Raw genomic sequence first — 22,280 nt, 5'->3', positions numbered from 1 at the left:
AACCCATGCTGAGGTTAAAAATTAGTTCATGTCTTAGAAGAAACAAAATAAAATTCACTGTGAACACCAGTTTGTTTTGATGATAAAAAAATAGTATATTAAAGGATTACCTGATGTGGTAAAACCTTGAATGACAATCAAAACACTCAAAGAGCTTTTTGATTGCCGTGAAAATCCTTTTTTCTCCAAATCTCGGCACTGAAAGCTGAGTGTGTCTACAGCACTTGGCAGAGTACTGTGAACAAACCCATGAAGCCTGAGGATTCTGTAGTAGTCCAGGTCACTGGCCATTATGCTGTCAACATTGTGAGGCTCGTGCCATAGCAGACCAGCTTCAATGTTTGTTTCCCTGACTTTACGTCCATCTTTCAATGTTTTTGGAGAAGGGAATGGCAACCCACTCCAGTATTCTTGCCTGGAGAATCCCATGGACAGAGGAGCCTGCTGGGCTACAGTCCATGCAGTCGCAAAGAGCTGGACATGGCTGAATGACTGACGCTTTGATTTTTTTTAATTAATATTTTTATTTTGAAATAACTCTAGATTCACACGCAGTTACAAGAAATAACACAGTCTATGACCTTTTACCAGTTTTCCACGATGGTAGTATCTCTCTAAACTATAGTACAATATAACTAGGATATTAACATTGAAACTGTCAAGATACAGCATGTTTCCATCACCTCAGTGATCCTTTACAGCCACACAGACTCCCCTCCACTTCTGCCACCTCTTTAATCCCTGCAGCCACTAAGTTTTCTCCTTTATTTTTGCCCTTTCAAGAACGTTATATCAACGGGATCATACAGGATGTAACATTTAGGGATTTGCTCCCGTTTTGCTCCCTGCTCAGCATAATTGGAGATTCATCTAGACTGTTGCAGGGATTAATAGTTCATTTCCTTGTACCTCTCAGTAGCAGTCCATGAGAATGATGTATCAGGGTTTGTTTAACCATGTTGGGGAACGCCTGTGCTGTCTTCAGTTTGGGGCCGTTACAAATAAAGCTGCAGCAAACATTTGTGTACACTTTTTTTGGTGTCAATGTAAGTATCCATTTCTCTAGGTTAAAGGCCTAGGAGTGTAAATGCCCGACTGTATGGTAGTTGTAAGTCTTCCCTGGTGACTTAGGGGTAAAGAATCTGTCTGCAAATGCAGGAGACGAGTGGTTGATTCTTGGGAACAAGATCCTCTTGAGAAGGACAAGGCAACCCACTCCACGATTCTTCCCTGGAGAATCCCAAGGACAGAGGAGCCTGGTGGTCTACAGTCTACGAAGTCACAAAGAGCTGGACCCAACTTAGCAAATAACAACAGCAATGGTATCTTGTTTTTAAAGAAAATAAAGACAGTATTCTCCTTCCACTAGAAAATTGACCATTGTACAGTTGAGGAGGCTGCCACTCAGTTAGTCTGGGTACCTGTGAGGGCAAGAAGCCCAGTATAATAGTAATGAAGGATCAGCTCCAGCCAACCCAGGGGTCACGCGGCTTCTGGGCAGCGAGGCCCCTAACCTCTTCTCCTAAGGACGGTCTCTTTCCTTTGACAATGGCGGAGAACTGAAATTTGACCATATGGCAGTTTGTGGTTTCTCTTGTCGGCTCTTATAATAGTAATCTGAATACATATTTTATATTCCCCACTAGACTCTTTCAGGGGCTTCCAAGGTGGCAAAGTGGGTAAAGAATCCACCTGCAATGCAGAAGACACAGGAGATGTGGGTTCAGTTCCTGGGTGGGGAAGATTCCCTGGAGGAGGGCATGGCAACCCACTCCAGTATTCTTGCCTGGAGAATCCCAGGGATAGGGGAGCCTGGTGGGCTGCGGTCTATGGGGTCGCACAGAGTCAGACACGACTGAAGCGACTTAGCAGCAGCAGCTCCATTTTACAGGTGAGGTTAAGTCAATTTCCCAAAGCAACAGAAACAGGGTTTGAACTCAGACAACCTAAATCACGAGTCTGTGGTCCTACCCACTTGGCCTCCATTGGTGTGGACCTCAGCTTCCCTGAGGTACCCTTCTCCTCTTTCCTATCCTCAGCCCCCACACTTCTCCAGGAGCCACCAGGCTTTCTGACGGGATTGTTCTTTAATTTGCAGACTGACATGATAAATCTCATGACACTATACCAACAAAGCTAGATGCCAGCTTGGAAATGTTTAAGACAACAAAACTTTATACTGCAGTGGATTCTCCTAGGGTCTCATTGTATTTCTTCAGCCTTAGTCACGATTTAATGAGATTTTCTCACAAGTTAGAATGAATCTAATATAAAATGACTGAAGGATGAGAAGGAAGAGGAGGACTACATTTAAATTTTTTATTGTGTATCCCTTACTACGGATTCCCACATCCCGCTCCTTTCCTTTTTGTTGTTGTTCTTCAGTTGCTAAGTCATGTCAGACTGTTTGCAACCCCCTGGACTGAAGAATGCCAGGCTCCCCTGACCTTCACTATCCCGCGAGTTTGCCCAGATTCATGTCCATTGAGACAGTGAGGCTACATAACCATCTCTAACTCTGCCCTTCTCCTCATACTGGAGGGTAAGCCCCAGTGGTTTGTGGAGTTTCTGGGATTCTAGGCAGACTTCCCCTATTCTAACACAAGACTGTTCCCTTGCTGCTAAGTCTCTTCAGTCGTGTCTGACTCTGTGCGACCCTGTAGATGGCAGCCCACCAGGCTCCCCGGTCCCTGAGATTCTCCAGGCAAGAAAACTGGAGTGGGTTGCCATTTCCTTCTCCAATGCATCAAAGTGAAAGTGAAGTCACTCAGTCATGTCTAACTCTTTGCGACCCCACGGACTGCAGCCCACCAGGCTCCTCCATCCATGGGATTTTCCAGGCAAGAGTACTGGAGTGAGGTGCCATCGCCTTCTCCGGACTGTTCCCTTAAATGCTTGGAAATAGAGATTGTGGTATAGTGTGTAAGTGTCTGCTGTTTCACTGATAAGTTAATACTAATTATCTTTTGATCTAAATAACATTCATTTTATATTGTTTCTGTATTTTGTAACAACTAAATGTGAGGATAGTGATGTCTAAAAATGGTGTTGGCAATGATGCTGCTGCTAAGTCACTTCCATTGTGTGTGACTCTGTCCGACCCGATAGATGGCAGCCCACAAGGCTCCACCATCCCTGGGATTCTCCAGGCAACAACACTGGAGTGGGTTGCCATTTCCTTCTCCAAAGCATGAAAGTGAAAAGTGAAAGTGAAGTCCCTCAGTCGTGTCCGACTCCTAGTGACCCCATGGACTGCAGCCTACCAGGCTCCTCCATCCATGAGATTTTCTAGGCAAGAGTACTGGAGTGGGTTGCCATTGCCTTCTCTGGTTGGCTATGTATGCTGCTCCTAAGTCGCTTCAGTCGTGTCCGACTCTGGGCGACCCCAGAGACGGCAGCCCACCCGGCTCTGCCGTCCCTGGGATTCTCCAGGCAAGAACACTGGAGTGGGTTGCCATTTCCTTCTCCATTGCATGAAAGTGAAAAGTGAAAGTGAAGTCGCTTAGTCACGTCGGACTCGTAGCGACCCCATGGACTGCAGCCTACCAGGCTCCTCCATCCATGGGATTTTCTAGGCAAGAGTACTGGATGGCTTGCCATTGCCTTCTCTGTAATTCTTCATAGGCCTATGCTAGTATTAATATCTTAATATTTATAAAGTAGATCATGTTATAAAAATTAAAAGTAATAATTTTATTTAAAGAGAGCTTATTAGCATTCTAATGAATATCAAAATGATGTTGAAGAATTCATGAGATTAATTCTTGAGAACAGACATTTCTAATGCTTGTAATATGGGGAAAAAATGACAAAAAAAAATCTCAAAATAATTTTCAGTGAATATTAACATCCCACAATTGGAGAAATATAATTTCTCTGTGAAGAAATAAATATGTAAATCCCCCTTATTATTACCTAGAAACTAAAATGTACTTATTCTCATCAAATGCATAGTGAGAAGTTAGTAAACTATTTATTCCATTTGTGTTCATTTCTATAGCATCAGCCTCAAGATGAGTGAGTTTTCCACTGAAGTCTGGAGGTGAGGTGAGGCAATAGGGAACCTCAGTGCCCCCACCTCTTCTTAGGGCTAAGTGGCAAAACTAGGTGCTACACTCAGATTATTAATTTGAACAGATTGGTTCAAGGCAGGATACGATATCCCATCTAAGAATGAGGCAAGACAGGGAAGAGATATGTTTGTTATCACAGGAAGTGATTTCTTTTTAGTTATTTCCTTCTGAAAAAAATTTTTTTATATTAATAATGATCATGAATACACCTAAATGTTACTGTGGGAATGATCTTCTAGGTCTTTTTCTAAAACTTGTGTGAAGTACAAGTACTCAGTGCTGTGGTTACTGCAGTGGGGGACTTGTGTCCCCCGCCCCTCCTGGCTGCTAAAGTCCTTAATACAGTGACGCCCTCCCTGCAAATGAGACTATATTTGGAGATAGAGCTTTGGGGGATGTCATGGAGGCTAATGAGGGCATAAAGGGTAAGATTCAAATCCAGTAGGATGGTGGGCTTATTGGCACCAAGGAAATGCCTTGTGAGCACACAATGAGAAGACAGCCATGTGCAAGGCAGGACGAGAGCTCTCACTAGAGCCTCACCATACTGGTACCTGATCTTGGATGTCCAGCCTCCAGAAACTATAAGGGAACACATTTCTTTTGTTAAGCCACCAAGCCTATGGTGTTAGTTGCATCTATGTTGAGGGTTGAGAGGAAAGTGCAGCCCTCTGGTTCTGTCTCCAACATATATTCCGCATCTGTGTGGCTGAATCTTTTGTTTTTACTGCCAACCCCAGGATGGAGTCCTTGATACTGTTCACAGGACTGTTGCCTCCCTAACTAGTCTCCCTGCTTCCACCCTTGCTTACTCCAAAATCTCTCGTCTACCGATAGCCAGAAAGCTTTGCTAAAAAGTATATGTCAGATATGGTTACCATCCTAGTTAAACACCTTTCAGCATGTATTTTAACCCCTTACTGTGGCCTGTGGGGACCCTGTGTGGCTGGACCCTGACTACAGTGTTATATCTAATGTCATGCCCCTCACTTTAGGCTCCAGTCACATTGGCCTTCCCAGAACTACCCCATCCACGGTGCCCAGCGGCACCCAGTCAAGCCTGCTGCTCCCTCAGCCTCGAAGGCTCAGCCGCCTTGGCTGGGAATGGAGGCTGCTTCTCAATCCACAGGTCTAGCTTAGAGGCTGCCTTCTTGAGAGGTCCTGCTGGACAACCCTTTTTGAATATGGTCCCATCGTCTTCATGGTCCCCTTCATGATGCTCGTGGTATCTACCTTGTATCACAAGCACGACGCAATCTCTCCTTTCCCCCTCTTCTTTTTTTGTCGTCTGTCTATAAGCCACAGAGAAGAGAGACCCTGCCTGTCATATTTTCCTCAAGGTTACCAGAGGTGCCATTTTATAGTAATTAGGAAAGCATGTAATATGTACGCACGTGGTATTAGACGCAAGCAACGAATCACTAAATGAGGAGAGGTACCCCTTCTGCTTCCTCCAGCCGCTTTTGAGTTCTGCGGGGCTGTGGATCAGCAGGGTACCGTTGGCTCCCTCGGATGATGAAGTATTCTCACTCTTGGTGTCCACCTCAACAGAAGGGCTTCTGAAAAACATCAAACACCACAGAACAACGAGTCACTGGTCAGATATACGATGCGGTTTATGTTAAATGTCAAGATTGACACAACTTTAAAAAGAAGCCTCAGTCTCCCAAACAGGGCTTCACAGCTCAAATCCAGGAATCAGCAAGCTATAGAAAGTTACTGAGAGAAATGAGGTCACTCGGGCAGTTGATGTGGACAGGCGACAAGTTCAAGGACAAAGCCCTTGGGCATGCGGACTCTTAGAGGCAGGGAACAGAGAAAGGAGGGGAGCTGGTCATGAACTGTTAGGAAGAGGAGAACCAAGAGGCCAAAGGTAGAGAGGATGGCAGGAAGGCAAAAACAGACAATAGTAAGAACCCAATAACCACACAAAATAGGATAATGTGTGGCCTATTAGAGATAAAAAGATATGGAGATTTGCCAAGAAGTAATTTCAACTTGGTTTCATGATAGCCTAAAATTTTAGATAACCGAGGATTCTGGAAAACTGATTTCAATCATATCTAAATCAGTATTCAAATTTTGGGGAAAATTCTCTAAGATCAGCGAAATAATCCTGGAAACATCAAAAAACTTTCTAGATACTAGGCAGTGCCTAGTTATTCATTGATTGAGCTAAGGTCTCAGAGAACTGCCTCATCAAAACAAATGTTACACTGAACATAAAGACTCTTTGATAAATAGAGCAGATATTTTCATAGATCTACAGAAAATTCTAGCCTTGAAGCCAAGAAAATGTCCCCCTACACCCTGGCCCACCCTGAAGATGTAAAGCTGCTCACTTGTGTTCCGCAGTATGAATCTTAGGAACACCAGTAGCTTTTCAAGAAACCTATGCTGAGGTTAAAAATTAGTTCATGTCTTAGAAGAAACAAAATAAAATTCACTGTGAATACCAGTTTGTTTTGATGATAAAAAAATAGTATATTAAAGGATTACCTGATGTGGTAAAACCTTGAATGACAATCAAAACACTCAAAGAGCTTTTTGATTGCCGTGAAAATCCTTTTTTCTCCAAATCTCGGCACTGAAAGCTGAGTGTGTCTACAGCACTTGGCAGAGTACTGTGAACAAACCCATGAAGCCTGAGGATTCTGTAGTAGTCCAGGTCACTGGCCATTATGCTGTCAACATTGTGAGGCTCGTGCCATAGCAGACCAGCTTCAATGTTTGTTTCCCTGACTTTACGTCCATCTTTCAATGTTTTTGGAGAAGGGAATGGCAACCCACTCCAGTATTCTTGCCTGGAGAATCCCATGGACAGAGGAGCCTGCTGGGCTACAGTCCATGCAGTCGCAAAGAGCTGGACATGGCTGAACGACTGACGGTTTGATTTTTTTAAATTAATATTTTTATTTTGAAATAACTCTAGATTCACACGCAGTTACAAGAAATAACACAGTCTATGACCTTTTACCAGTTTTCCACGATGGTAGTATCTCTCTATAGTACAATATAACTAGGATATTAACATTGAAACTGTCAAGATACAGCATGTTTCCATCACCTCAGTGATCCTTTACAGCCACACAGACTCCCCTCCACTTCTGCCACCTCTTTAATCCCTGCAGCCACTAAGTTTTCTCCTTTATTTTTGCCCTTTCAAGAATGTTATATCAACGGGATCATACAGGATGTAACATTTAGGGATTTGCTCCCGTTTTGCTCCCTGCTCAGCATAATTGGAGATTCATCTAGACTGTTGCAGGGATTAATAGTTCATTTCCTTGTACCTCTCAGTAGCAGTCCATGAGAATGATGTATCAGGGTTTGTTTAACCATGTTGGGGAACGCCTGTGCTGTCTTCAGTTTGGGGCCGTTACAAATAAAGCTGCAGCAAACATTTGTGTACACTTTTTTTGGTGTCGATGTAAGTATCCATTTCTCTAGGTTAAAGGCCTAGGAGTGTAAATGCCCGACTGTATGGTAGTTATAGGTCTTCCCTGGTGACTTAGGGGTAAAGAATCTGTCTGCAAATGCAGGAGACGAGGGGTTGATTCTTGGGAGCAAGATCCTCTGGAGAAGGACAAGGCAACCCACTCCACGATTCTTCCCTGGAGAATCCCAAGGACAGAGGAGCCTGGTGGTCTACAGTCTATGGGGTCACAAAGAGCTGGACCCGACTTAGCAAATAACAACAGCAATGGTATCTTGTTTTTAAAGAAAATAAAGACAGTATTCTCCTTCCACTAGAAAATTGACCATTGTACAGTTGAGGAGGCTGCCACTCAGTTAGTCTGGGTACCTGTGAGGGCAAGAAGCCCAGTATAATAGTAATGAAGGATCAGCTCCAGCCAACCCAGGGGTCACGCGGCTTCTGGGCAGCGAGGCCCCTAACCTCTTCTCCTAAGGACGGTCTCTTTCCTTTGACAATGGCGGAGAACTGAAATTTGACCATATGGCAGTTTGTGGTTTTTCTTGTCGGCTCTTATAATAGTAATCTGAATACATATTTTATATTCCCCACTAGACTCTTTCAGGGGCTTCCAAGGTGGCAAAGTGGGTAAAGAATCCACCTGCAGTGCAGAAGACACAGGAGATGTGGGTTCAGTTCCTGGGTGGGGAAGATTCCCTGGAGGAGGGCATGGCAACCCACTCCAGTATTCTTGTCTGGAGAATCCCATGGACAATAGGAGCCTGGCGGGCTACAGTCTATGGGATTGCAAAGAGTCAGACATGACTGAATCGATTGAGGATGCATGCAGACTCTTAAGGACTTCAAGGAATGAGTCTATTTTTGATATATCATTCAATTCTCACAGGCATTGGCACATGGGAAGAATTCAGAACATTTATTGAATAAATCAGTGAGATAGCTTTCTGCCATGGTTGTAGGGGACAAAGGATCATCTAAAGTAGTCTCTCTTTCACTTCATTTGTTCAACAGTCTTTGAACCTGCACTAAAGGAAAGGCATTTGGTTAGGTCTGGGCAGAGGGAGCAAAAGGGATTCTAGCTCAACTCTAGATTTAGGTGGAGGAGACAGAAATTAAACAGTCTCACCAGTAAATCTTAATGCCAGACTCTGATAGGTACTACAAAGAAAAATTAGAGAGTGAGATGAGCAATTACCACTGAGACTAGACACCTGACTTTGTGGAGAGGGCAGGCGAGAAAGGCTTCTCTGAAGGACTCATTCGAAATGAGCTTTTAAGTTAATTTGGAATTAATTAGAGAATTGGTGAGGCGTGGGAGGGAGAAAGAGGGATGGAGACAGGAGGAGAGACAGAGAGGGAGAATGAGAAAGGGAAAAAGAGAGAAGAGGAAGAAAAAAGTGTTTGGTGAGAGGGTGTTTCAAATTTCATGCCAAAGGGATAGAACTCGAATCTATGATGTTTCAGAGACAGGAAAGAGTTTACTGAGTGGAGACACAAACAAGAGGTATAAGAAGGTGAAGTAAGTCTGAAAAGGTAGGTGGAGGCCAGAAGTAAAGGTCTTTGTAGTGTTTATGGCCTTGTTAAAGGGCTATCATCTTAAAACCAAACGAGCGTGGCAGGCGGGTTCTTTACCACTAGCACCACCCGGGAAACCCAAGCATGGAAGCAGCAAATAGTGGCCTCCAGAGACTGCTTACTGCTTTTAAAGGGATGGCGCTACTGGACATGCTGGACTGCATTTAGAACCATAGAGGCTCATCGGGCAACACTTTCTGGCCTCTTATCAAGGGTCTGGCAGAATCTATTTAAGGCCAGAAATGCAGACAGACACATCTCTGCACTTTCCCCAATTCCCAGATTATCTCCATTCTCTGTCTTTCTCCTTTGGAGCACTCAGAGCCAGGAAAACTCCCCTTCTGGAATCTATTCACTGGTAATCAGTTTTGATCTGTTTCAGACTTTTTAGGCTATCCTCCTCCAGAGGTTCTGAGCCATCAGATCCAAAGAACCTGTATTTGTGGAAAGTGTTTCATGTGACCTTCGTGTGACCAGGATCATGATTGTGTTTTAGGTATCCATTGAGAAAGAAGCATTTTTATCATCTTTCCCTTGGAGTGAAGCGAAAGAGATAAAACTTTTTTCTCAGAAAGATCAAGGGAGCTTTCCTTAGTTATATAGTAGTTAACTCTAAAGCTTAATTTTTACCAAAATGCCATTACTAGTTGTTTTAATTTTTGAAAGAACTAAATGGAATAACAGTGACAGAGTGTTTTATTTCATTGACCATTGAACTTTTGCCCTAAATATCAAATAGAAGACTTGATCCTGTGCCAGTAAGACCAACATTTAAACACATTGCAAAGACAAGACTATTTTCTTAATTCTGCTTTTTCCCTTAGATTTTTAAATTTTTGATTAAATATCTGTATTGGAAAATGGATGGTGTATTGTCAAGAACGTGAGTTTGGATCCCAGTTACCCAGCTTTGACTCCCTCCTTGCTCTTCACTACATACACGAGAAGACAAGGAAAACCCGTTTACAGTGTCCTCATTTGTAAAAGAGAGATGATAGTAAAAGTACCTACCGAATAGGCTTGGTATTAAAAGTAGATAATACTTCGGAAAACTCACTGTGCTTCCTAGCACAGTAGTCCCTCAGTTAATGTTAGTCATACCCTTAGGAGACTGTGAGACTTGCTATTGCAGAACAGAACACAGTCTCATGGCTATCCCCCCATGACGAGGCAGGGAGAGGGAACAGGCGCCAGTGCTGACTGACGCGCGGTGAGCTGCGTGCTCCCTCTCAGGAGTGTACGTGTGTCATCTGATTTCTTGGTAGCAGATTTGTGCGGTAAGAATCATTATTTATAGTTTTACAAACAGAGAAACTGAGGCTCAGTAAAGTTAGGTAACTGAGAGTCATAGATCTAACAATTCATAGAGGTGCGTTTGTCTAATTTAAAAGTCCTATGGTGTTTCCACAACTAACCAATGTTTGCTCTCTGGAGGAAGGAAGTATATCTAAGCCACCTCACGTTTAGGTTTGTTCCCAGATTATTTAATTGGAATGTATCTGTTTTCATTAACTGTCAGCATTGTACTCAGGCAGTAAAGAATTCACCTGCAATGCAGGAGACCCTGGTTCGATCCCTGGGTTGGGAAGATCCCCTGGAAAAGGAAATGGCAACCCTCTCCAGTATTCTTGCCTGGAGAATTTCATGGACAGAGGAGCCCAGCAAGCTCCATGGCTTGCAACCCCAAGTCCATGGGGTTACAAAGAGTCGGATGTGACTGAGTGACTCACACACAGATGCACACACACACACACCCTTCTCCTCAAAGTGGCAGGTCGTGGTACCCTTAGCCAAAGCTGCAAGCGTGGGCCAGTGCTCAGACAGGAAGTTTGTATCATCTCCCAAGGTGGATAGTACACTCCTGTTACTTTAAGGACCCTTACTTGGGCTTTAGACAGACTGGGCGGAGCAGGCAGGACTTGAAAGTGCTCTAACTGATGATTCACCTCCTGATGTCCAGTTGTTCACGTCTCTAATGACAGATACCAGAATGAATTGTGGTTGAACCTTTCCACTGCCTCTCCAACCCATCCCCATTCTGGGTCACTGTCCCTGTGAGTAACTTCTCTCCTGCTGCCTGCTAATTGATTGCTACCTTCACAAAGAGGGAAACTAATCCTTGGCAGTGAGCATTTGTTCCACTACCCTTTGCTGCCCTCTGCTGACCATACCTGGAAATTATGTTTAACCTTCAAGCCCTTGGTTGAAGGCAGATTTCTAAACAGTGAGTGAATCCTGGCATACAAAAAATGAAATAAATAAAATAACTGATATATCATGCATCATTTTTAAAAGTATAATTCAAAAAATATACATTAAAATGTATTTCAAATTTCAAAAAATAAAATACACAGTGAACTAAATATTTAAACTTACCTTTAAAAAATACAGTCATACCTCAGTATCTATGAGGGGTTAATTCTACCCAGTATGCCCTGTGGATACTGCAATACATGGCTACTCAAGTGCCTTGTGTAAAGTGGTGTAGTATTTACATATAACCTGTGCACATCCTTCTGTATGCTTTATATCATCTATAGATGATAATCTTATAATCTATAGATGCAAGGTAAATATAATGTAAATACTACATAGTAAATATTTACATAGTTGCCAGTGCACAGCAAATTTAAATATTGCTTTTTGGAATTTTCTGGAATTTTGAGGGGAACACTTTTTTATCTTAGGTTGGTTGAATCTGTGGATGTGAAGTCTGTGGGCACATAGGGCCTACAGTACTAGCTTCTATGTACATAAACCCTGCCGTCCACCTTTTCATTCACGGGAGAGGTCTGATAGCACAGATGAAAGTTATGCAACCAGTATTAATCTTTGTCATCATGCATGTGCATGGAAAAACCATAACATTTAGAAGATACCAACAGCAAAAAATAAGAAGGTCCAAGGAGAGCAGATTTAAATTGACCCTTGAAGAAAACAGGAGTCTCTTTACTTAAGAGAACTGAAAAAAAATTTTGATTAAACTCCCTGCCCTCCAAAACTTGACATCTGCAGGTCAAGAACCCAAATAATAAGTGGTTAGGAAACAAGAATAATCAAAGAAAAATTTCTTAGGAATTAAAGGTCAGTTCAGTTCAGTTGCTCAGTCATGTCCAACTATTTGCAACCCCATGGACTGCAGCATGCCAGGCTTCCCTGTCCATTACCAACTCCCAGAGCTTGCTCAGACTCATGTCCATCAAGTGAGTGATGCCATCCAATCATCTCATCCTCTGTTGTCCCCTTCCCTCCTGCCTTCAATCTTTCCCAGCATCAGGTTCTTTTCCAATGAGTCAGTTCTCCGCATCAGGTGGCCAAAGTATTGGAGTTTCAGCTTCAGCATCAGTCCTTCCAATGAATATTCAGGACTGATTTCCTTGAGGATGGACTGGTTGGATCTCACTGCAGCCCAAGGGACTCTCAAGAATCTTCTCCAACACCACAGTTCAAAAGCATCATTCTTCAATGCTCAGCTTTCTTTATAGTCCAACTCTCACATCCATACATGACTACTGGAAAAACTATAGCTTTGACTAGACAGACCTTTGTTGGCAGAGTAATGTCTCTGCTTTTTAATATGCTGTCTAGGTTGGTCATAGTATCATTGCCTAAATGAGTAATTTCTTTGAAAGTCTTGAAGATTGAATTTAAGGAATCCGATTTGACCTTGACACTTGGAACATTCATCTTTCCATCTTATGATATAGATTACCTTTTCTCAATAAATAAAGCTATTCAATGTTTCAGTAAGTAGTAATTCATAATGCAGTAATGTAAATGCTATTTCAGTTTATAGAATCAGCATATAAATAAAACTTGGAAGACAATAATAACTATAAAAGAGAATGTAATATTCACATTGATCTTGTAAAAACAAAAGGAAGTTTGAATGTTAAAGGCAGCAGACACATGTGGAAGGTTATGTCAGACACAAATTTTTCTCACCTTCTCAAGATACGCTATCTAAAATTGATGTAACAAAATATGGAGACTAAGCATATTCTTTAAAATTATAGATAACCACCAGAAGAACCAAAATACTGTAACTGGAAAAACTTAGCAATGGATAGATAAAGAAATATGAACTAAATTTATCACCTCTCAGTAGATACTGTCTAAAGTTGATGAACAAGAGGTGGAAGAACTAACCACTAAGTTTCAGAGGTATGGTAATAACTAGCAGCAGAATTAAAAAAACATTTAAAAGTGGGGAGCTGAATTAGATACGGGGAGTAGGAGAATGAGGTCAGGTGGAGAACTTTTCATTCAGCACAACTCTGTCCTGTTTGGTTTTTTAAAAAAAAAAACTTGCATATGTATTAATTTTACACATTAAAAGTGAAAAAAGCAAGACATTTCTGCAGCTGCAACTCTTGGCACCACTTCCCTCCGCAGCTGCAGTCTTTCTCCTTACACTAACGATCGGTCAGATCCTGCCGAGACAGGAAGGAGGGAAAAAGCAAAGTTTCTGCCCTGAAGTTTAGGTTTAGGTTTTTCTTTTTTGGCTTATGCTTGTGTTTTATCTTTTCAATGGCCCACCTTTTGGAATACTAACTTTTGAATTTAATCTGTGATATCTAGAATCTCCTTAAAGTCTTACTAAACTTTTGTATCCTTCTGTTCCTTTTTCTTAATTAAAAAAAATGGGGTAAAATTAGTATATCATATTCATACAGACTTCAGGTAGACAATATTATAAATCAATATTGGTGTACAGTACAAAGTAATCAGTAAGACTAGTAACCAGCCATCACCATACACTTGATCCCCTTCCCTTCTGGTAACCAGCAGTCTGTTCTCTGAATCTATGAGTTTGTTTTTGTTTTGTTTTTTATATTCCATGTAAGAGAAATTATATGGTATTTGTCTTTCTTCATCTGTCTTATTTCACTTAGCAGAATGCCTTCAAGCTCCATCCATGTTGTCACAGATGGCAAGATTTCCTTCATTTATGGCTGCCTACTCTTCTGTTGCCTGGTGGCTCAGAGGTTAAAGCGTCTGCCTGCAATGCGGGAGACCAGGGTTCGATCCCTGGGTTGGGAAGATCCCCTGGAGAAGGAAGTAGCACCCCACTGCAATATTCTTGCCTGGAGAATCCCATGGAGGGAGGAGCCTGGTAGGCACAGTCCACGGGGTTGCAAAGAGTCGGACACAACTGAGCTACTTCACTTTCACTCTTCTGTTGCGTGCGCGTGTGTGTGTGTGTGTGTGTGTGTGTGTGTGTGTGTTGCATCTTTATCCATCTTGGACATGTCGATCATTTCCATATTTTGGCTGTTGTAATAATGCTGCAGTGAACACAGGGGTGCATATACCTTTTCAGATTCATGTTTTTCTTTTCTTCAGACAAATACCTGAAAGTTTTGGGTTGGCCAAAAATGTCATTCAGCTTTTTTTCTATAAGATGCTATGGAAAACCCTGAATGAACTTTTTGGCTAACCCAATAGAATTGCTGCATCAGTTAGAAATTCTGTCCTCAATTTTTAAAGAAAACTTCAAAATGTTTTTCACAGTGGTGGAAGCAGTTTACATTCCCACCAACACTACAAGAGTAATCCTGACCCTCTGGTCTTACTGAGGTCCTGGTGTTTTAATTTTGACTCTGGTCACCTACTGCCTATCTGGGTCCAACTCAACCTACCTAGGTAGGAAGGAAAAGGTTATGGAAGAGTGATGACAATCACAATCATCAGAATAAGTAAAGCGGTGTATATTATTAAGTTAAAAAACATAGTGCTAAGGAAGTAGGGTGATGGTCTCTACCCCATTCCTTATATTTTCATGGAGAAAAGTGTACTTCACTCCTAGAAAGAATGTGGTTGGAAGAATTTGGGAGTAGAGGTTTTCTGTAGGCCACAATCTTCCATGAGACAAGAACCTAGAATATCTAAATTTTCTAAGAAGGCAATAATGTCTCACATGTCACTCTGAGACAAAGTAGGCAGCATATATGGGGAGATCGCATGAGTACCACCCAAACAAAACAAGAGAAAGCACAAAGAAGAAATACACACATATATTAAACATTGACAAGCACAGCTGTTGGGCAGTTTCTGGTCAGTGAGTGCAGATTCCGAGACCGTGGACTTGACTCGCGCGCAGCTGGCTGGCCTGCCATGGGACTGAGACCTGCTCTTCTCAAGGCCTCACTCTCTCCAACACAGGTCCCGCCGAGTCGTCTGTCATGTTCTTTGGCTGAGAATAGCAGCGTTGACCCACATTACACAATTAGAGATTAGGATTTAAAGAAGCTACATTCTTATGAAAGACAGCCCAGGACGCAGCTGCAGATATAGGAAGCCAGACAACTATGTAAGACCCGCTGGCTGCGACTGAGCCCATAACATTGGGAGTGAAGGCATTTGGGCTTTAATTTCTATGGTCTTCTATTTGCAGGGGGAGTTAGTTTTGAGGAAGTCAAATAATAAGAGCTGCCTCTTGTTTGAATTTGGAGCGTTTTTACGTTGTTGATCCAGTCTTTGTGTTCATTTCATAAAGTCTGGCAATGTATTTTGGACAGCATGCTAGGACATAATTAGTGATAAGAATAGAATAGGGAGTGAATTTTGAGTTTATGGTGCTGCATGGAATCCTGTCTGACTCATAATGCTGCTAGAGTCTTTTGTGGGCACAGTGTAATGCCCGTCAGTGGTTCCAACGGGGTGGTCTGTGCAGCAAGGAGCAGAGTGCCGGATGGCGAGAACACACAGCACTGTGAGCACGCAGCCTGCCCCGCTTAGGGACGGCCACCCTGGCTTATGTCTGACCTCATGAGGCCGCCAGCCTCCCTTCATATCCACGCTGCCTTTGTGATTTTTGTTTGCCTAGCACCCACACTAATACTTCAAAAAAAATGTTATGTGTACTTAAAAATCTTTAGCTCGTATGTTAAAATGTGTCATGTATTTTTCTGAATACATATTAAAATACATAATTAGCAAAGTAAAAAAAAAAAATGCTTATCGCCATCACCATGAATATTTCTTTCACACAGATGCCTGGAAGTATTGGGCACCAAAGTAACTGGCATGGTGCGAGCGGAACACGGTGGGGCACGACAGAAGGTCAAAGACCCGGCAAACACTGGGCGGGGGGGGGGGGCGGGGTGCATGTTACTCCTGCCTCCAGGTTGCTGCTCTGATCCTGCTGATGGGAGCTGGCACTGGAGAAGTGTTTGCGGCTCCTCTCTCCACTTTCTCTCACACCATCCCAGCAACGAAGAGGAACACTTTCTGAGACTGACAGGAGCTCAGGTCAGGTGCTTTCTAGCTCTATCTACCCTTGGAATTCAGGATGCAGGTCTTCTACTCCCACGCTGGCGCTGGGCTTGAGTGAGCAGGGTGGACGTGTTCTGAGTGTTCACAGTTCATTCATGGAGGAGGAGGAGCAAGCCTGTTTCTGCTTTAGGTCTAAGCCTCATCCTCCTACCCAGCATTAATAGGAACCCCATAGTTTAGGTAGTAATAAGTACATTTCAATCTCTTCCTATTTTCTGTGTCTGTTTCTTAAAGCCCATAAAGTAGAAACCCAAATTCCAACACAGCACTTGATACAAAAACAAGTGAAAGAATGCGAGAAGAAAATGTTGATAGAAGAAAATGCTCCTGTTACACAGCAAAACGCTCTGTGTTTATAAACACTTAGTGATAGCTTATTATGAAAAAGAGTCTTTTAAAAAAGTTACACCTTGACAGTCAAATATTGGGGCTGTGAGTTTTCTCTTCTCCAGCCTGGGGTTAGATTCAGTGGTAAGTCTCCTTGGCTGAGATGGGCACTGGAACAGCGGAGCTCTTCCTTGTTCCCTAGTCTCTGAGAGGCAGTGGGGTACAGTAGAAAGAATATTGGTTTTGGAGGCAGGTCTGGGAATGTATTCAGGATGTTTGGAGTTGGGCAAATTACTTAACCTACCTGAATCTCACTTTTTACAGGTGTAAAATGAAGATAGTTTGTTCTAAGGATTGAGATAATGCATGTGTGTACGCAGTCGTGTCTGATTCTTTGCGACCCCATATACCTTAGCCTGCCAGGCTCCTCTGTCCATGGGATTTTCCAGGCAAGACTACTGGAGTAGGTTGCCATTTCCTACTCTAGAGATAATGCATATAATGTACGAACTTGATGCCAGAGCCCATTCCTGTCGACAAGTTGAGCTAAAGATACTCTATGAAGGACTCTTCCTACCTACTCAGTGTTCCTTCACGGTTACCCTCCAGGCATCAGCAGTTATGAAACCTTCCTTTTGGATCCAGTCCTTCTCTTTCCACACTCTTTCTCCTCATGGTCCTGAAGTGAGGCTTTGGAGCTGTTCCTTACTGCGGAGGACTTGTCACTGAGACTCAGACCTCACCCTTTTCTTTGCTCCATGGCCCTCCCCGTGTCCCCTCACCAGTTCCCAAGGCCAGAGGCTGCAGTTCAAGTCTCTCACTTCTTCACGAGCCCCACCCTCCAGTCTCCTTGAAGGAATGAGACTGAACAGATGTAAAGCATTCATTGGTGCTTGGCACATGGTAGACAATCATTGCCTACAAATTTCCTTTCTTAGATCTGGAAACTTTGAGTTGGTTTCCACAGAGCTGTATTGATTATTATGGTTGAGTACAGCAATCCAAGAATGGTATTTTAGACATGAACTATTTTGGTATTACTGACTCAATCTTTAAAACCACTAACTTCTGCGCATAGACAAGGAGACTGCCCTTCAGACAGAAATCATATCCATGTCTAGGCATCTACCTGATATATCTGTATCTAACTAGTTTTTAAAGATGTTTGATTGAGATCTTTCCCTTGCATGGAAGCAGAGTGTGGTTAGCCTGCTTATACTCAGAGGCCTTTTCCAGCACAGATGAAATTCCAAGACAATGAAGATTCTGATCTGATGTTAAGCTCCTTTGTGCAAACAAGCTTGCATAGCAAAATGATGCAGATAAATGTAGATGAAAGTGGACCTAGACAAATAAATGAAACTGTATTGTTTCTCTAGTATAAACATAGATTAAGTGGTAGGAGGACAAAAATAGGTGAAGTGGTAACATAAACTGACTTGTGTAATCACAGGGTCAGCTCTGACATTTTCTCTCTAGGCCTTTTCTAATAGTTTTGTTGCTAGGGCTACAATGTTTTTGCCAGATTGGAACAGGATTGTCCGCTCTAATGGAGATTAAGTAGCTTCCCCAGCTAGATTTTTTTTTTTTTTTTAATAAGCATAGGTTAATTCTGCTGACTTTCAAAGCCACAATCATGAAGAATGGAAAGATTACTAAAGATCTGTTTTTAGAAAATATAACTAATAAAATTTGAAGTTTAATAGGTTTTATTCCATTGTTATTCCAACACAAACTTTGATCATGGTTACAATGAATAAATAACTGAAATACAGTTTCATACACGGAATTTTTAAAAATGAGAAATTATTTACAAGTTAAGCCAAAAATTAATGCCCCAAGGAGTAATAAACAATTCTCCTGGTAAGTTGGAAAACTGGTTTACAAATGCTTGAAAATTCATACTTGATTTTTTTCCATAGCCACTATAGATAAGGTATAGGAAAATGTCCTCTGTGTTTTGGTGGCTGCCCATCATTGGTCAGAGTCATCTGAGGTGGAAATACAAACTCACCAATGAAACTTAAAGCCCAGTAAAGGAAAACCGACTTATTCTGGACACTCAGTTGCTAACAGGATGTAGACGGTAAGAGCCACTAAGAAAATGGTGAGGAAACACTCCTTTCGATGTGCTTGGTATGGAGTCAAATGAACTTCTGTGGCCATGGACAAAGGAGACCATCTAAACGTTAAAACATAGTGCTGTCTGCATGCCCACTGGCCCTGCAGTGCTTTTTGTGCACTAAAGCATAGGAGTTAAATGAAACAGTTCATGTAAAATGCCTAGCAAAGGACAGATGCTGTGTTTTCTCTCCCGACGTCTTTTTGTAGCCAGAAGTCCCAATGTTAACTTTCAGTAAGAAAAGCTGAATATTAGTCTTTAGAGTCAAAAGAAATTCACAGTATTAGTGACACCTGGTGGAAAACTTAGGTATTACAATGTAGCATTATTTCAGCTATCCTGAATTTTCACATTTAATAACATTAAGATGAATCTTACAATTACATGAAACAGAAGGTAAAGAAAAAATTAAATATGTGTGTGGATACCTACTTTATTATGCTAGTAATTTTTCAGTTCATAATTACAAAACATATAGGAGGTTAGGAAACTAAGAACCTGAATGCATACTGGTAATAAAAATGTATTCAGCATCCATGTTTATACAGTGATTAAAATAGAAGCATGTAGCATCTTCGCTGTTCTCAACCTCTTCATAGGCGTCATATGCCAAAGGGGCTCCCTTCCCAAGTTTTCAGATAAAAATTTATTGTAGGGTGTCCTGAGGAGTACCTCAAAGAAATAGCCAGTTGTTTCAATATGGGATTGAGATGAAATAGAGGGCCATCCCATTTGAGGTACTGTGGATAGATTCAATAAATAATGATGTTTTAAATGTGAGCCTTAAGTATCAGAGAATCAGTTGCTTTGAGCCAGGGACAGGTTTGAACATTTGCGAACAAAAGAGCAAAAGTATCTCTTACAGGGTCAGCAAACTGTAACCCATGGACCAAATACAGCACATCAGCTTTTTGTTACTGGAACACAGCCATGCTCATTCGTTTACTTACTGTCTGAGGAGCTTTCATAACAACTGACTCACTTGAGTAGGTGCAAGAGACCATATTGGCTGCAGAGCCTAAACTGACCCTTTACAGAAAAAGTTTGCCAATCCCTGGTCTATTAGAGCCTTTCATTCGATTTTCACACCTCTCCCCACCATCTCCTGGGGAGGAGTGTATTTCCCTTTCCCGCTGAAGTTTGGCTTAACCATAAGACTTGCCTTGGTCAGTGGAATGTGGAAAAGCATCAGTGTACAAGTTTGAAGCGAAGCCTCAGAGTTCTGTGCCTCTTCAGCAGTAAAGCGAGAATGACGCAATCTGCTGACCTGCAGGCTTGAAGGAGAAACAAATGATTGTTGTCACTGTTGTGCTTATCTGCGTGTTAGTTCCTTAGTCGTGTCTGACTCTTTGCAACTCCATAGACTGTAGCCCACCAGGCCCCTCTGTCCATGGGATCCTCCAGGCAAGAACCCTGGAGGGGGTTGCCATTTCAGCCAATACGTGAGTTTGCTCTGCTGCTGCTAAGTCACTTCAGTTGTGTCCGACACTGTGTGACCCCATAGACGGAAGCCCACCAGGCTCCCCTGTCCCTAGGATTCTCTAGGCAAGAACACTGGAGTGGGTTGCCATTGCCTTCTCCAATGCATGAAAGGGAAAAGTGAAAGTGAAGTCGCTCAGTCGTGTTTGACCCTCAGCGACCCCATGGACTGCAGCCTACCAGGCTCCTCCATCCATGGGATTTTCCAGGCAGGAGTACTGGAGTGGGGTGCCATTGCCCTTCTCCGGAGATTGTTCTACTTCTGCGTAAAAGTACCAGAGGACTGACTTCTCTGTCCAGCTAACGATATGGGGAGAAGGACCCTGAAGACTAGGAGGGGTTCAGTCCCTTCTGGGGCTCTAGCTCAGACTTTGATGGGCTCAACTGGAACATGTTTTCATTCCTCTACCTATAGTAAGCAGAACTGAGTCAGAGTGCAGAGTCTGGAGGCTTACCAGACTCTCTTGGAATCAACTTCTTTAACATGGTGGGGATGTCAGTCACAATTCTTTTCCTCTGTTAGATTAAATATTTCCCTTCCAAGGTGAGCCTCAAGGTATAGAAAGAGTGGGACAAGTTCAATGGGAATCGTAGGCCAAAGTTTTTCCAGTCAAGCTTTCTCAATAAAGCTCACAGCTTGGCTTCTTCCTACTCAACTCCAGTAAGTATATTTCTGAATTGATATATAATCTGTAAGAGGTAAAAAAGATCATGACTAGCTCCTCAGAAAACTCACAATAGTAATATGCAATCTAATTTAACCATCTTAACAATGCTGGCTGCATCAAAGTGATCAAAATATTTAAAAATGCAATTTCCCAGAATTCTTAGTCTTACATCTCAGCTTGTTAGAATGCTAAGCCTCCTCATTGTCCCTTTTTTTTTTTTTTTTTTAAACTATCCATATTACTCTTTTTGAAACCATCAGTTTGACTCCTTTGGAGATGTCATTGGGTAACACCAGTGACTCATTTATTAGAGTTCACAAATTTGTGACTTGAGAGTCCTTGGGGCTGCCCTAGTTCTCTAGTTTTCAGCCTTCCCTTTGATTCTTTATGTAGTTAATGTTCTTTCATTAATTTTTTAAAGCCAATTTTTCCTGTTTTTTTAAGAGCCTAGCTACTGCAGACTTGGTACTACAGAGTAACTTCTAGGCAATAGACTGTTTGGCAGAAGCTCCTACTGAGACTAACATTCAAATCCAGAGCATGAATTTCTGGACGTAACTCTTGAAAAGAGAGTATGAATCATAATAAATCATCATCATAATAAATCAGTATTAAGATCACTAATATTAAATGCATAAATGACAGACATTTAAGTGTTAGCGGTAATCCATAATGTTGCTACTGGTGTGCTTTTAGGGGAAAGAACCACATTTATTATTCCTATTAGCAAAGAGGCAGTGTTTCCAGAAGCAGTCATTGCTTTCTATAAAGATTTTCAAACATATTTCCTAAAAACAGGACCATAATTTTCAACTCTCTTCATATTTTTACTCAAGTTCTACTTCTGCTTTCCTTCTCAATCTCTCAAACATCAACAGCCCAAGAATTCGACTGTCTTTTAATAGTGACCGCTATAACGCACTGCACATTGTTTGGAAACAGAGACTCTGTTGTTCTGTTGCTAAGTTGTCTGACTCTTTGCAGAACCCTGGGGTCCTATCCTCCACTGTGTCCTGGAGTTTGCCCATATTCATGTCCATTGATTCAGTGATGTTACCTAACCATCTCGTCCTCTGCTGCCCTCTTCTCTTTCTGCCTTCAGTATTTCCCAGCATCAGGGTCTTTTCCAACGTGTCAGCTCTTCGCATCAGGTGGCCAAAGTACTGGAGCTTCAGCTTCAGCGTCAGACCTTCTAATGAATATTCAGGGTTGATTTCCTTTAGGATTGACTGGCTTGACCTGCTTCCAGTCCAAGGGACTCTCAGGTCTTCTCTAGCACCACAGTTCAAAACATCAATTCTTCCGTGCTCAGCCTTCTTCAC

The 22,280-nt window shown here is 42.2% G+C and overlaps 1 protein-coding gene across 33 annotated transcripts in view; it reads right to left on the bottom strand.

The window, feature by feature from the left end:
* Positions 1 to 22,280, bottom strand: part of LOC109553295 (mitotic spindle assembly checkpoint protein MAD2A) — a 651,283-nt gene that overhangs the window by 504,348 nt on the left and 124,655 nt on the right. For 5 of the 33 annotated variants that reach the window (XM_070790765.1, XM_070790779.1, XM_070790774.1 and 2 more), the window contains exons 1-2: positions 6,573 to 6,970; positions 5,468 to 5,632 (exon numbers count right to left, since the gene is read on the bottom strand). The exons of 24 other annotated variants lie outside the window; for them this stretch is intronic. The gene's annotated coding sequence lies outside the window, so the exon portion shown is untranslated. 4 more of the 33 variants (XR_011567002.1, XM_070790767.1, XM_070790769.1 and 1 more) reach the window with 2 other exon arrangements.

This window comes from Bos indicus, chromosome 6, assembly GCF_029378745.1.
Source record: "Bos indicus isolate NIAB-ARS_2022 breed Sahiwal x Tharparkar chromosome 6, NIAB-ARS_B.indTharparkar_mat_pri_1.0, whole genome shotgun sequence".
NCBI classification, from domain to species: domain Eukaryota; kingdom Metazoa; phylum Chordata; class Mammalia; order Artiodactyla; family Bovidae; genus Bos; species Bos indicus.
This window is presented reverse-complemented; position numbering and strand designations above follow the sequence as displayed.